General features: G+C 31.3%; 1 protein-coding gene across 6 annotated transcripts in view; it reads right to left on the bottom strand.

The window, feature by feature from the left end:
* LOC142236755 (uncharacterized) overlaps positions 1 to 16,702 on the bottom strand; it is an 825,257-nt gene that overhangs the window by 203,779 nt on the left and 604,776 nt on the right. The window lies entirely within an intron of this gene.

The raw sequence follows: 16,702 nt of genomic DNA, 5'->3' as shown, positions 1-16,702 counted from the left end.
TGGAGGGTATAAAAAGATAAAATCTCTTAATTAGCGTGGGTAATAAATCCAAATTTGTAAAAAATGAGCAATATTCTTATGTAAGAGCTACAAGTACGTATAAATACGATCGGCTAGTACATCAAAAATTTAAATTTGAGTGACATTGGTTAATAAATAAGAGTATTATGGCCAAATTTGGGAAAATCGAGCGATGCATATATATGGAAGCTATATGTAAATCTGAACCAATTTGCATAATATTTTGCGGGTTTGATTAATACTACAAAAGGTTACCTTGTGCAAAATTTGAGTAAGATCAGTTAAGAAATGAGGCCTCGATGGTCAAACATAAGGTTATTAGGTGCAAATTTTTCAAAATCGGGCAATACATATATGGGAGCTATATCTACATCTGAACCGATTTCGATGAAATTTTGCACATACCGTTAGTACTATATAGGACTTGATCTAGCCAACTTTGATCGGTTAATAAATAAGGGTTCTATGCCAAATTTAGAAAAATCGGGCGGTACATATATATGGGAGCTATATCTCAATCTGAACCGATTTCGATGATTTTTTGCACATATAGTTAGTGCTATAGAAGATTACATTTAGCCAACTTTGAGTAAGATCGGTTGATAAATAAGGGTTTTGTGGCCAAATTTGGGAAAATCGGGCGAAACATATATATGAGAGCTATATCTAAATCTGAACCGATTTGGATGAAATTTTGCAGACTTGAAGGGCGATGAAAAAGATTATCTCTTGCAAAATTTGGTGACGATCCGTTTGAAAAAACGCGCAACGTGACCCTATTTGTCGAAATCGGGCGATACATATATATGGGAGCTATATCTAAATTTGATCCGATTTCTTCCAAATTCAATAGCGTCCGTCCTTGTGCCGAAAAAAACTCCCTGTACCAAATTTCATCAAAATCGGTTAATAATTGCGACCGGAATCCTGTGAACAACAAATACATGGACAGACGGACGGACGGATGCACGGACGGACGGACACCAAGCGCTATATCGACTCAGTAGGTGATTCTGAGTCGATCGGTATATAGTTTATGGGGTCTAAAATCAATATTTCTCGTAGGCACATTTTTTGGCATATCAAACTTATTATACCCTGACCACTATGTGGGTTAGGGTATAACAACTTTAAACCAAAGACGCTAAATCCTCAAAATAAATCTTAGCCTATATTTGAAGCCTTTATATCTTAAATCTAAAGTTTCAACATTTCAGCTAATTTAAGGACAATTTTTTTAAATCAAAAATGTGTTTCTTTACTTTAAGGCAAATTAGCCTTAGCTCAAAGACATGCGACTTTAACGGAGGGACACAAATTTACAAAATTTGTGTACTAACTACAATGAAAAAATTTTTGAAGCAAAGACTATAAACTTTATTTTAATTAAAATTTCATTATTTTAAACAAATTTGTCCTTAATATTTTGTAATTTTCCCATCCTAACATTTAGGTTGCATAATCTTTAATATCACGTAGATATTTTGTTCAGTGTAGTGCAACATTTCAAGCAAATTAGGGTAAAACTCTGGCTTCTGAGGCCATATAAGTCCATATCGGGCGAAAGATATATGGGAGCTATATCTAAATTTGAACCGATTTCAACTAAATTTGTCACAATTAACGATACTATTAAACCTACTCCTTGTGCAAAATTTTAAGCAAATCAGGGCAAAACTCTGGCTTTTGTGGGCATATAAGTGCAAATCGGACGAAAGATATATATGGGAGCTATATCTAAATCTGAACCGATGTAAATCATTTTGCTGTACGAAATTTTTAGAAAATACGTTGATAAATACGTCAATTATGACCAGATCGGTAATAAATATATATGGCACCTATATCTAACTCTGAACCGATTTTTTTCAAAATCGATAGCGATTGTCTTTGAGCCAAAGTAAAACTCTGTACCAAATTTGAGGACGAGCGGACATAAACTGCGAGCTATACTTTGCACACAAAATTACATATATTACGGATCGCATGAAATTTGCTTCTCTTAGAGGCTCCGCAAGCCAAATCGGGGGATCGGTTTATATGGGGGCTATAGATAATTATGGACGGATCGCATGAAATTACGGATGAAATCGCATGAAATGAAATATTACGGATCGCATGAAATTTGCTTCTCTTAGAGGCTCCGCAAGCCAAATCGGGGGATCGGTTTATATGGGGGCTATATATAATTATGGACCGATATGGACCAATTTTTGCATGGTTGTTAGAGACCATATACTAACACCATGTACCAAATTTCAGCCGGATCGGATGAAAATTGTTGCTTTTAGAGGCTCTGCAAGCCAAATCGGGGGATCGGTTTATATGGGGGCTATATATAATTATGGACCGAGTGGACCAATTTTTGCATGGTTGTTAGAGACCATATACTAACACCATGTACCAAATTTCAGCCGGATCGGATGAAATTTGCTTCTCTTAGAGCAATCACAAGCCAAATTTGGGGTCCGTTTATATGGGGGCTATACGTAAAAGTGGACCGATATGGCCCATTTGCAATACCATCCGACCTACATCAATAACAACTACTGGTGCCAAGTTTCAAGTCGATAGCTTTTTTCGTTCGGAAGTTAGCGTGATTTCAACAGACGGACGGACGGACATGCTCAGATCGACTCAGAATTTCACCACGACCCGGAATATATATACTTTATGGGGTCTTAGAGCAATATTTCGATGTGTTACAAACGGAATGACAAAGTTAATATACCCCCCATCCTATGGTGGAGGGTATAAAAAGAGAAAATCTCTTAATTAGCGTGGGTAATAAATCCAAATTTGTAAAAAGCGAGCAATATTCTTATGTAAGAGCTACAAGTAAGTATAAATACGATTGGCTAGTACATCAAAAATTTAAATTTGAGTAACATTGGTTAATAAATAAGAGTATTGTGGCCAAATTTGGGAAGATCGAGCGACGCATATATATAAAAGCTATATCTAAATCTGAACCAATTTGCATAATATTTTGCGGGTTTGATTAATACCACAAAAGGTTACCTTGTGCAAAATTTGAGTAAGATCAGTTAAGAAATGAATCCTCTATGGTCAATCATTAGATTATTAGGTGCAAATTTTTCAAAATCGGGCAATACATATATGGGAGCTATATCTACATTTGAACCGATTTCGATGAAATTTTGCACATACCGTTAGTATTATATAGGACTTGATCTAGCCAACTTTGAGTAAGATCGTTCTATGGCCAAATTTGGGAAAATCGGGCTATACATATATATGGGAGCTATATCTCAATCTGAACCGATTTCGATGATTTTTTGCACATATATATATATATATATATATATATATATATATATATATATATATATATATATATATATATATATATATATATATATATATATATATATATATATATATATATATATATATATATATATATATATATATATATATATATATATATATATATATATATATATATATATATATATATATATATATATATATATGGGAGCTATATCTAAATTTGATCCGATTTCTTCCAAATTCAATAGCGTCCTTGCGCCCAAAAACTCCCTGTACCACATTTCATCAAAATCGGTTAATAATTGCGACCGTACTCCTGTGAACAACAAATACATGGACAGATGGACACCAAGCGCTAGATGGACTCAGTAGGTGATTCTGAGTCGATCGGTATATAGTTTATGGGGTCTAAAATCAATATTTCTCGTACGCACATTTTTTGGCAGATCAAACTTATTATACCCTGACCACTATGTGGGTTAGGGCATAACAACTTTAAACCAAAGACGCTAAATCCTCAAAATAAGTCTTAGCCTATATTTGAAGCGTTTATATCTTAAATCTAAAGTTTCAACATTTCAGCTAATTTAAGGACAATTTCTATAAATCAAAAGTGTGTTTCGTTACTTTAAGGCAAATTAGCCTTAGCTCAAAGACATGCGACGTTAACGGAGGGACACAAAGTTACAAAAGTTGTGTACTAACTTCAATGAAAAAAATTTTTGAAGCAAATACTATAAGCTTTATTTTAATTAAAATTTCATTATTTTAAAGAAATTTGTCCTTAATATTTTGTACATTTCGCATCCTAAATTTAGGTTGCGTAATCTTTAATATCACGTAAATATTTTTTTCAGTGTAGTGCAACATTTCAAGCAAATTAGGGTAAAACTCTGGCTTCTGAGGCCATATAAGTCCATATCGGGCGAAAGATATATGGGACCTATATCTAAATCTGAACCGATTTCAACTAAATTTAGCACAATTAACGATACTATTAAACCTACTCCTTGTGCAAACTTTTAAGCAAATCAGGGCAAAACTCTGGCTTTTGTGGCCATATAAGTGCAAATCGGACGAAAGATATATATGGGAGCTATATCTAAATCTGAACCGATGTAAATAATTTTGCTGTACGAAATTTTTAGAAAATACGTTGATAAATACCTATATCTAACTCTGAACCGTTGCTTTTTTCAAAATCGATGGCGATTGTCTTTGAGCCAGAGTAAAACTCTGTGCCAAAACCAATAGCGATTGTCTCTGTCCCAAGAAACGGCCCTATGCCAAATTTGAGGACGAGCGGACATAAACTGCGAGCTGTACTTTGCACACAAAATTACATATACACGCAAAGAAAAAAAAAAACGTTTGGAAAACGTGTACCGAAAACGTTTTTCTTTTGTTAGAGTTTTTTGAATTGCTTCGAAAATTTTAAACTTTTATCACCAAAAAAATTCGTTTGTTACAAAATTTTTATTTTTTCAATAAAAAAAGTTATTTTTGAAATAACAACACAGTCCATTTCGTTTATATCAAACACTGTTCTTTTCTGACTTTAGGTCTTTAATAAGACACATTTTACAGTTCAAAATTTAATATAGTACAATGTAATGTTGAACATTTTTTCGGAATCTTCCGAATATATCTGGAATATATGTAAAAAAAAAACAAAAGCAAAAAAAAAACTTTGGCCGAAGCAGGGATCGAACCCACGACCCTTGGCATGAGAGTCGGACGTAGCTACCACTGCTCCACGGTGCCAAACTAAATGTTTGTTTCTGTTAAATAAACTTTGTTTATTCGGTTCCTGGGCGCCGCAAGCTATGCTATATAAATATAACTTATATGGATATTTATCTATTGATGACCATAACAGGTACATAGCTCAGTGGTTAGTGTGTTGGCTTACAATGTGCATGGTCCGCGGTTCGATTCTCCGTCCAGGCGAAAGGTAAAAAAATTTTAAAAATTTATAAAATCGTATAATTTCTTCTACATTGTTGGTATTACAGGAAAAGGTGTTAAGAACTAAAAATCCTCGTGGATGTGAGAAAGATGTGAGGGACAATGCAATTAGCAAGAAAATAATGTTTTTGAGCTAGTCTTTATGAAATTGTTTTTACATCCTGGAAAAGAATAAACGTTTATCACAAAAAGTATATACTTTTCTTCCAAATACACTTCCTTACAGCGAAAAGCAAATGAGAAACGAACTTTGTTTGTCTAAAATTTCGTTTGGGAGGAAAGAATTATTTTTTTGCGTGTACAGACGGACGGACAGACAGATAGACGGACATCGCTAAATCGACTCACAATTTAATTCTAAGACTATCGGTGAAGGGTATAAAAATTGATGGGTTGAGAGTAATATGTGTGATTTTCATTTCATTTCATTTATTTATTTATTGGCATAATAGTACAACAAGTATGAACTTATAGACTGTACTACAATATGATTGAACATTTCATAATTATTTGATAAAATATAAAAATACTTAAAAGATAGAAGATATTAATTTGTTTTAAAGTTGACAAAGAATTTAATAGAAAACACAAGTATGCATATATTATTATTATTTTTGTATATAAAATATTATTAAAATGTGTCACTAAAAACTATTAAACAGCTAACAAAATTAAAAAAAAAATATTCTGCTTCTGAAAAACAAATCGGGCATTGGTTTTGGGATGAAAGTTAAAACAAACTATAGTTTTATGATATGACTGATTATGAAAATTAATTTCAAATAATTAAATTACAATATACTTATGTGTGAAATTACCTTCGATATTCTTGTATCTATCATTAATATTTTTCCACTGAGCAACCATTTTTACAGTTATTTATGTCAATATTCAAAAAAAAAAATCTTTGTGTATATATATAAAAATCACAGATCAATATTACAGAACTAGGTGTATATATATATTTGCGGTATATATAAATTCGTAAATATTTTATTAAGCAAAAAAAAACTTTAATAAGATAAGCAGTGGTGCGTTTTCCTCGTTACCACTTTTATGTAAATTTAAATAATTGTAACTGATTAATATTTTCGATTGATTTTTTTCCTCTGTATAAAGGAACTACACGAACGCTCTAATACTCTAACTACGTCGCGGCGGCGCGTTACGCGTTTAACTTCGATGAGCGAAACTTTGGCTAATACACTTCGTTGCGATGATCCGTATGTGATTACAGAAGGAAATCACTTTGAATATACGCTTTCTATATAATTTGTGAAAAATTTGATTGGATTTTTTTCTCTTTGTTTGGAAAAAGAAATATTTCGTTAATGGATTGCTAATTTTTCAGGTTTGTTGTGTTCTAATTTTTTGTGTTTTTTTTTTTGCACAATTCTACTCAGCGCGTATGTATCGTTGGTCGAAGATCGTTGAAACTGACGTTTGATTTCGAATAAAAGAGGTGAGTGCTGTGCAAACGACTCATTCGAGTTAATTTGGATGATCTTTATTTGATTCACTTGAGAGAAATTGGACTGTGAGTGTTTTCAGAAAATTTTCTTAAGGATGATGATGATGATGGTAGTGATGGCAATGACGATGTCTGAAATGAGGTAGATGACGGTGTGTTTACGTATCTTGCAAATAAAATAAACATGAGTAAGACCACAAAATTAACAAGACTACTTCATCGGCACATTCAATAGTATATGCATAGATATATTTGTGGCATACTATTCTCACTCATTTTGTATTTTTCTTTTGGATACCCTAAATATATTATTGGCATGTTGGGTTATCATTGAATGGCGAAATAATGTATTTTTAAATAAAACTATTTGGTTCATTTCGATGGCATATTTCAGTGGCACACCTGGGCATATGGAATATAGATCCAATCAAGTAAAAAAAAAGAAAATATCTTTCTCTCTTATCGGAAGACTGAAAAAACAACATTAGATTAGAGATTGGGTGGAAATTTCTTCACTGTGCACAGTGATCATGTGTTTCACATATTTCATCAAAAAATGCAGCCATATATTAATTTGGAAATTTCGTATAGACATAAATGCCTAAATCTGAATTAGCACTTCCAAAAATATCCTCCCAAAGATGTTATTTATTTTAACTACCCAGAAAGATCTTTAAATTCAATTTTTTATAACTCGCTTTTCTCAAATGTTTAAAGGGTAATTTTAACTTTTTTGTGTCAAATAGATTAAAAACAGAGCAAGATATATCAAAATGGTACAAATTATTAAAATTTTGTTGAAAAAAAAAAATGCTAAATCCATGCTATAAAAATTGCGAATTTTTGGAATGGTTTGAGGTCAAACGTTCAAACTCTCTAAAAAATAAAAAAATATTTATTTATCAAAATGTCACAAAATTTTTCAATTCACATCCAAAACACTGGATTCGGATCACACCTAAAGAAGTGATGTATATTCAGTGCAAAGGCTGTTGAAATGGTGGACATCCGTCTTATGACAAGCCCATGTTAAATTAATCGTATCTGCGTAAATTTTGCACCACTTCCGGATCCATAAAGAACATTTTCATAACCTTTTTGGCGACGCAGTTTTTGCTGGGTTAATATATCTGAATTTATTATTTCAAACAAGCGTTAGAATGCATTAAAAACCATAACAAATATAAAAATTATTTATTTGGCAAAATATCACAAAACTTTTTAATTCACTTCCAAGACACTGAATTCGGATCACACCTTAACAAGTGATGTCAATTCAGCGCAACGGCTCCCAGCAAAAAAAAAAAAAATGGAAGTTATTCTAAAGACAAAACTCTAAAAGCACTTCCAAAAATGTTCTCCCAAAGATGTTCATTATTTTAACTCCGCAAGAAGTTCTTCTAATTTTTTCATGTTTTTAACTGGCAACTTTAACTTTTTTGTTTCAAATAGGTTAGAAACAGAGTAAGAATTAATAAAATGGTACAAATTATTAAAATTTTGTCGAAAAAATGATAAATCCATTCTAGAAAAATTGTTGAAAAAATGCTAAATCCATGCTATAAAAATTGCGAATTTTTTAAATTATTTGAGGTCAAACGTTCAAACTCTAAAAAAATTAAAAATTATTTATTTATCAAAATGTCAAAAAAATTTCTCAATTCACATCCAAAACACTGGATTCGGATCACACCTTAAGAAGTAATGCAAATTCAGTGCAACGGCTGTTGAAATGATGGACATCTGTCCTATAACAAGCCCATGTTAAATTCATCACTTCTGTGCCAATTTTGCACGACTTCCGGATCCAAAACGAACATTTCCAATACTTTTTTGGTGACCCTTTGTTTGCTGGGCGTTGAACTCGTACACATCCGTGCTATGGCAAGCCCATGTTAAATTCATTGCTTCTGTGCCAATTTTGCACCACTTCCCGATCCAATAGGAACATTTTCACCACCTTTTTGGCGACGCTTCTTTTGCTGTATGTATGGAATATATGTATGGAATATATGTATGGAGACTTTATCTAAATCTGAACCGAATTGGATCAAATTCAAGACACTTAAGTATAATGTTAAATTTATTCTTGGCGTAAAATGTAACACACAAACAAATTTCTCGAAAAAAAATTCCAATTAAAATTTTAATTGAGTTTTAAAAAATATTCAATTAAAAATTTAATTGATTCAACAAATTGTTTAATTGAAACAAAAATCAATCACAAAACTAATAGTATGAATTAATTTTTTAATTCGATCAATTAACTTTTTAATTGACCTTCAATTGATTTTTTAATTGATACTATCATTTCTGTGATTGAAGACATTTCAATTAAAAATTAATTGGATCAACTAATTTCGTGATTGAATCAGATAAAAAATTTTTTGTGTGAAAGTTAATTCCGTTGAAAATAAATATAAAATATGAAATATTCTATCACATTTTCCCGATTTTAACCAAATTTGGCCCACATTTCTACAATGTTAATCCTACTTGGAATGAAACGTTGGTCTCTGAGCGTATATCAGACAAGAGCTGTATCTAAATCTGAACCGATTTTGGACAAATTTGACATGCATATTAAGAATGTTAATTCTTCCACGTGAATCGATTAATTTTTTCCACGTGAATCGGTTAATTTTTCCACGTGAATCGGAGTAAATATTTTGCCTCCGGTGGTCATATCCAATTTGCCTGAAATTGGAAATCTCGACATATTTCAGGACCATAGAAAGTTGTGCCGAAAATGGTGAGTACCAGTCCATGTTTTGATATAGCCTCCATATAGACCGATCTCCCGATTTTATTCTTGGGATTCTAGGTTAGGTTAGGTTAGGTTATGTGGCAGCCCGAGGTATCAGGCTCGCTTAGACTATTCAGTCTATTGTGATACCACAGTGGTGAACTTCTCTCTTATCACTGAGTGCTGCCCGATTCCATGTTAAGCTCAATGACAAGGGACCTCCTTTTTATAGCCGAGTCCGAACGGCGTTCCACATTCCAGTGAAACCACTTAGAGAAGCTTTGAAACCCTCAGAAATGTCACCAGAATTACTGAGGTGGGATAATCCACCGCTGAAAAACTTTTTGGTGTTCGGTCGTAGCAGGAATCGAACCCACGACCTTGTGTATGCAAGGCGGGCATGCTAACCATTGCACCACGGTGGCTCCCACCGAGGTTTTTATCCAATTCACCGAGGTTTTTATCCAATTTGCATGAAATTGGAAACCTAGATGTATTTTTTGGACCATAAAAATGTGGGCCGAAAATGGTGAGTATCGGTCCATGTTTTGATATAGCCAAGATATGTTTATGATTCTTCTAAAACTCAAACAAATGGTTCTTATAAATCTAGAATCTTATCATCATAGGTAAAATCTTTAAATTTGTCTTCGGGAAGCGTACTGGTTGAACTGATCTGCTTGGGAGAATATCTGTCATCAAATCCCCCTGAAATTTTCACTGGAAACTATAATAGTTATTTGATTCATGATGGTGGGTATTTAATATTCGCCTCGGCCGAACTAACTGCTTGTATACTTGTTTATGATTCATGATGCCTTCTAACGCTTGTCTGAAATATTTTCAAATGTTCGCAATTTTTCTAGAATGTATCTAGTATTTTTGTCGTCAACATTTGAATAATTTGTACCATTTTATTAATTCTTACTCTGTTTCTAACCTAATTGAAACAAAAACGTAAAAAATCGAATCGAATTAAAAGAACTTCCTGTTTAGTTAAAATAAAGAACATCTTTGGGAGGACATTTTTGGAAGTGCTTTTAAAGTTGTGCCTTCTTTAGAAGAACTTCCAAATTTTGCTTTTTGCTGGGATACAAATGCACAAACTAAATATCCCCTGTACCACAATAGTGTTGAAGGGTATAATAACGACTTTGTGTTAATTATCAATATATATATATATATATATATATATATATATATATATATATATATATATATATATATATATATATATATATATATTATATATATATATATATATATATATATATATATATATATATATATATATATATATATATATATATATATATATATATATATATATATATATATATATATATATATATATATATATATATATATATATATATATATATATATATATATATATATATATATATATATATATATATATATATATATATATATATATATATATATATATATATATATATATATATATATATATATATATATATATATATATATATATATATATATATATATATATATATATATATATATATATATATATATATATATATATATATATATATATATATATATATATATATATATATATATATATATATATATATATATATATATATATATATATATCAGAATCAGCTTCTGAGTAGATCTAGCGCTTGGTGTCCGTCCGTTTGTCCATGTATTTGTTGTTCGCAGGATTCCCATAGCAATTATTAACCGATTTTGAGGAAATTTGGTACACTGTGTTTTTTTGGGTACAACAACCAACGCTATTGAATTTAGTTCAAATTTAGATATAGCTCCCATATACATGTATCACCCGCTTTCGGCAAATGGGGTTCCGTTGCGCTTTTTTACTAACCGATTATCGTCCAATTTGCCACAAAGTAATCTTTTTCATCAACCTTCAAGTGTGCAAAATTTCATCGGAATCGGTTCAGATTTAGATATAGCTCCCATATATATGTATCGCCCGACTTTCCCAAATTTGGTCACACAACCCTTATTTATTATCCGATCTTACTCAAATTTAGCAAAAGGTAACCTTCTGTGGTGTCAACCAAACCTGCCAAATATCACCCAAATCGGTTCAAATTTAGATATAGCTCCCATATATATGTATCGCCCGATTTTGACAAATCTGGCCATAAAACAATTATTTATTACCCGATCTTACTCAAATTTAGCAAAAGGGAAACTTCCGTAGTACCAACTAAACCTGCCAAATATCATCTACATCGGTTCAGATTTAGATTTAGCTCCCATATATATGTATCGCCCGATTTTCAAAAATTTTCCCTTATAAGCATATTTTTTACCATAATAGCCTTATTTATTACCCGATCTTACTAAAATTTAGCACAAAATAACCTTCTATGGCATCAGATTTAGATATAGCTCCCACATATATGTATTACACGACTTTGGAAAATGTTCCCCTAATAACCATATTTTTGACCATAGAGGCCTCATTTATTATCAGATCTTACTCAAATTTAGCACAAGGTAACCTTCTGTGGTATCAATCAAACTTGCTATTTAGCCATACATGTAGCTTGTACATAAATATATTGGCCGATTTGCACAAATTTGGATTTATTACCCAAACTAATTGAGCGATTTCCTCTTTTTTTTTAATAATGGGAGCAATATTAGTGGCATACAAATTCTGTCGGTTCAGAATCAACTATAGCTCCTAATATCAGACATTTCTGTTCAGATTGTAATAAAACTCCCATAACTATGTACCTCTTAATGTTCTTACGCATGAAATGTGGATATATATACCACTCATACCCCACAAACAATGTTTACTAATTCAGTAGGGATGGTTTAGGCTATGATATACTCGGCCCCGCTCGACTTTCTACTTTACGATACTCACTTGTTTAGGTATGTGTTTGGGGAAATCTAGCGGTTTATGGTGAAACTATTCTGGCAACGCAGTAAGGGAACTATATATATATATTTTTTTCCAAATTCAAAGCGATTGTCCAAATTTCATAAAAATGGACTAATAATTGGGACCAGAAACCTGTGAACAACAAATACGTGGACAGTCGGACGGATACCAAGGACAAGATGGACTTACGAAGTGATTAGGAATATATATGCTGTATGGGGTCTGAGGCCAATATTTCGATACTTTACAAACGGAATGACAAAGCTAATATACACTCAAAAAAAAATTGAACCCTAAAGCCCTTCTAAAGCCAATTTAACTTTATTTTAGTTTATGGAATAATTATTATTTTTGGAGAAAATTTCCCTTACTCTTATAATTATACCCTTCACCACTACTGTGGTAAAGGGTACAATAAGTTTGTGCATTTGTATGTAACGCCAAGAAGGAAAAGTCGGAGTCCCATTGTTTAGTATACCGATCGTCTTAGATTTAAATTCTGAGTCTATTTAGCGATGTCCGTTTGTCTGTCTGTCTGTATATGTAATTTTGTGTGCAAAGTACAGGCCGCAGTTTAAGTCCGATCATCCTCAAATTTGGCTCAGAGTTTTACATTGACTCAAAGACTATTGATTAAAAAAAAAACGGTTCAGATTTAGATATAGCTGCCATATATACTCATCACCGATCTGGTCATAATTGACGTACACCCAGAAAAAAGTGTCTTCGAAACTAAAGGAAAAAATGTTCAACAATTTAGTTTAGCCATTTTATTTCCATTCAGTTAAATTTTTGTGTGAAATAATAAAATTTACTTGTTCCAGTAAAAAAATCCTAAACTGAAAGCAGTTAGGAATAGTTCATTAACTAGAATAAGGCATGGTATTTTACTAATACTGTTTTCTTCGCTGGGTATAAGAATTTACTACTGAAAAAGAAAATTTTATTCACTGATAACAAAGCATTCGTAAAAATAAACAAAAACCGAACTAAAACCAAGTTTCCTCAAATTTAGAAAGATTTCTTATAAAATGATAATTCTGACTTCTTTATTATATAAAGCTTATCATACATACGAATAACATTTGGCATAGAAAAATATTTAGTTCATTCGTACTAAGAAGTATTCAATCCTTTCAAAACTTAAGGAAACACATTTGTTAGAATATAGGAAAATTTGCTACATTTCTTTTATCTACCTGGAATCGATACCCGTCATCGATGCAATCAACGTGTTTGCGGGTGGGTTGTTTTTTTAGTTGGAATCGCGTTGTTATGGTATACGGAGAGATTGTTAAAAAATAATATTGTAAAATAATATAATAAAAAACAAATAAAATATATAAAATATTTGTTATTTTAAATTAGTGAGAAAATGTTCGTTTTTTGAAAATTGGTTTATAAAAAAAGAAAACACCAGCAGAATAACAACCCCTTCATTCGATTTCATTTTGGAATCTTCAATTATGAGGTAATATTCAGTGACGCTAACCTTTTGTGAAAAAATTGGTTTAGGATTTTTTTTGTTTATATTTGTAGGTATTGAAATTGTAAAAGGTGGACAAAATTGCTAGGCAGCAACTTATTCAAAGTGAAAGGTACTAGAAGAAGAAAAGCATTACGTTTTACAGTTGGTATTTACATGGATATTGGAAATAGTGGAATAATAAACTAATATATCAAGGCCAGTCGATGCTGTTGATTCTAAATAAATGTATTTAATATATTAATAAAATATGTCTTTTATTGAAGAAAAAATTGCTTATATAAATACATAAAATTGTATTTAAAAAACGAAGGTAAGCAGATCTAAATTTGAAGTAAAAGATTTACCACAAATATGTAAGATTTGTCCAAATGAATGAAAAAAAGTTCAATAAAATCATTCCATATATGAATTCAATTCAGTTAAATTTTTTCATCCTGTAGTATAGTGGTACATAAATATAGGAAAATGTTAACTAATATATGGAATGCATTCTACCTAATTTCTACGAAAATCACAACATTCAAACAAATAAAAATGTCTTTGGCGCTATACGAAGTTCAATTTTCTTCACAATGAGTTAATTTTAACTTAAGGATGGGGTCACTTTTTTTTGGGTGTATTTATCAACGTATATTCTCAAAATTTCGGGCAGTCAAATGTTTTGGGGCTTTCGTAAGATATACAAAATATCAGCCAAATCGGTTCAGATTTTGATATAGCTGCCATATATATCTTTCGTCCGATTTGCACTTATATTGCCTTAAAAGCCAGAGACTTGCCCTCATTTGCTTCAAATTTTGCACAAGGAGTACGTTTAATAGTGTCATTAAGTGTGCCAAATTTGATTGAAATCGGTTCAGATGTAGATATAGCTCCCTTATATATGTACGTCAGAGAATTTTAGACCCATTTTCAATGGGAGTTTCCTCCAATTGACTCGATAGTTTCCACAAAGAATACATTTTATATGCTATTTAAGTATGTCATCTTGTAATGCCTTGTAATGCCAAACTTTCCACAGAACGGTCGAATTTTGAATAAAGCTCCGACTTGTGGAAATATCGCCCGAATTGTCCATATAATATATTGGCGAGATCTAACCAATTGCCTTGTAAAATCGCCACTGCTGAATAGCAAAAATTTTAAATATTACTCAAATTGTCCTATATCTCTAATACGTATATATCGCCCCATAAATCATAAATGTTCTGTTGTACAATTGTATCAAAATTGCCCTAGCTTTCATCCCAGGGTGTTAGCCGATTTAATTTTTAATTCTAGCGATTTTGAAGAAGTGCAAAAAATTGTCTCCACATCGTTTCAGATATAAATATTTGTATATGGGAATATAAACCTTGATAATAACTCCCAATAAATTTGAAGGAGTTGAGATGGTAACACAAATTTTTGTCTACATAGTGATGAAGGGTATAATATAGTCGCCCGACTTTAGACTTTATTTATTTGTTTTTTGTGTACGTTAGTTAAATGAACTAAAAATCTGGAAAAACTTATACACACATGAAGCATAAAGATTTTCTAAATTCGTACTTTTCACAAAATAGTTCATTATTTCTTTAAATTTGGAAATTTTACTAAAAATGCGCCTATCTTGAACTTCATATGGCACTAAAGACATTCTTCCAATTTTGAACTCCAACTTTTTCCCTCAAAATGCAAAATTTTCTTTTAAAAGAGAAGAAAATTATTTATGTCTAATAAATTTTATTGAATTTGTCGAAAAATATTTACTTAATATTGTGATATCGGCGTGATGTCAGCGTTTGTAATACTGTTTAGTTAAAAAAAATCTAAAAATAATATAAATTTTCTAAAATTAACCAGAAATTTTCTTCCTGGTGGGTTCATTGTTTTTTCAGTGTTTCCTCCATCCTTTGGTGAAGGGCATAAGAAGCAAAAACGGATTTTCTATTATTTTTTTGACGTTCATTCCACTGTATTTATTATATATTTCGAATCTGTAGAAAAATTTATACGAATTCTTAAATGTGTTTTTTATATGTAAATGCGTATTTGTTCATATACCTATACATACACAAAAAAATATATATTAATAATTTTCAATGTTATATTCGAAGATCTAATACAACCGTGGGCGTTTTGATTGTGGCACATCGTTTATGTTAAGATCAATTAAATTCTATTATGATAAGTCCAAGTGTATTCCAAAAATATAAAATCACCTTGCATTGATGATGAGAAGAATATTTATTTTCGAGTTAAATAAGAATGAGATTTTGTTTGTTTTTCCCCCAGAAACGACAGGTCAATTAATATTTTGAGTTTATTTTGTCTTCAACATGACAACATCACAAAATATTAATTATGAAATATCAATTGTAATAATGTAATATTATAAAAATGTTTGAGGAATTGCTATAATAGGGTGGATCTTCCATTTTCACTTATTTTGGTTTTAGAAGGGTAAATTTTTATAGTATTTACCTGAACTTGGGAATTTAGTTTTACTTTAGGCTCATAACTATGTATAACGAATTGCTGATTTGGCTACTGGAGGGCTATATCACACCCAAATATCGGGCAAATTACGAGATTTCTCGATATTTATCCATTATTTAATCGCTAAAAATTTCCAGATTTTAATTAACGATTTTCAAGAATTTACATTTTTCTTAGTGTTTATTGAAAGACTAATAATGAGATACAAGGGTTGCCTTTTACATTGCGGGATTAGAGAAGAAACACAAATACAGTAAACTCCCCCACAGTTGGACCCTTCCAAACGTGGTCACCTCTCAAAGGTGGCAAATTTTTTGAGACGTTGTTTTA

The sequence above is a fragment of the Haematobia irritans genome, chromosome 4, assembly GCF_050003625.1.
Source record: "Haematobia irritans isolate KBUSLIRL chromosome 4, ASM5000362v1, whole genome shotgun sequence".
Taxonomy (NCBI): Eukaryota; Metazoa; Arthropoda; class Insecta; order Diptera; family Muscidae; genus Haematobia; species Haematobia irritans.
This window is presented reverse-complemented; position numbering and strand designations above follow the sequence as displayed.